Genomic DNA, 1,234 nt, shown 5'->3' on the forward strand with positions numbered 1-1,234 from the left:
CCCAAGCAAGCGCCGTCAAAAATATGTGACGTCACGGCAAATGGTGCGGGAATTCCAAGGTGGCGTCGCCACCTGTATTTTCTTTTTGCGCGTTTTCTCGCTTATTAAGCGTCTTCTCGCAGCAAGCGTGGTGTTTTTGGTATCGTGGAAGACTACTTTACTAATGCGAGAAAATTCGTTTTGCTCTTTAGTGTCCCTTTAAGGGAGTTCAATAAACCAGTCCAGAACCTTGGATAGTTATACGAACGTAATTACCCACCCAGCAATAAAAATGTGCGTAAAGTATTCGGTGACAGTGCGACAGATATCTGGTTTTTATGCGCTTATGGGGTCACCAGGAGTCGGTCCGTAAACAACGCCGTCCTTAAACATGCATCTATACATAAGGTTCGATGATGTCCCATATACATAACAGCCGCGGTCACCCATGAGGCTAACTCCACGGTTCTCACGCAGAGAAGAGTCGTGGTTCGACTTCCGGAGGCTGCTGGGAACTCCGCGCAACCGCAGTTCCTTCCTGGCTTCGATGGCTGTGCTAGCCGCCGTGTGCTTCACTTTGGGCGTCATTGCAACGCTTTCGCGAAAAGGTATATATACGCGGTACACTATGTGATGGCCCAGTCTAAGCATATCTGCCGCAGCCGGGCACAGTGTTGGTAGATTTCCAGAAACGTTTACGTGTCGCCGTCCCGAATGAATGAATGAATGAATGAATGAATGAATGAATGAATGAATGAATCTGTATAGTTCTGGGAGTCAGGGGTGAGTGGTAGCAGACAATATATATATATATGTGTGTGTGTGTGTGTGTGTGTGTGTGTGTGTGTGTGTGTGTGTGTGTGTGTGTGTGTGTGTGTGTGTGTGTGTGTGTGTGTGTGTGTGTGTGTGTGTGTGTGTGTGTGTGTGTGTGTGTGTGTGTGTGTGTGTGTGTGTGTGTGTGTGTGTGTGTGTGTGTGTGTGTGTGGAAGAATGACACATAATTTGCCGTCATTTGGCCTCATTAGGGTATTTTTTATATTGCACTTAATCGCAGAATTTCCAATATTCACTTTAGGGCCAAGTGAGTTTCGTTACGTTGTAGAGGGCATTCTAAAACAACGGATTCAACTTTTTGTGCCAACGTACATGCTGTGTGGTGATTTTTTCCGGCGTTCAAAGAAAGCCCGAGAAATATGAAATCAAACCACGTGAATGTACTCATGCGCTACTATAGGGCGCCTCGGTGAGTCCGCCT

The sequence above is a fragment of the Rhipicephalus sanguineus genome, chromosome 1 (assembly GCF_013339695.2).
Source record: "Rhipicephalus sanguineus isolate Rsan-2018 chromosome 1, BIME_Rsan_1.4, whole genome shotgun sequence".
Lineage (NCBI taxonomy): Eukaryota > Metazoa > Arthropoda > Arachnida > Ixodida > Ixodidae > Rhipicephalus > Rhipicephalus sanguineus.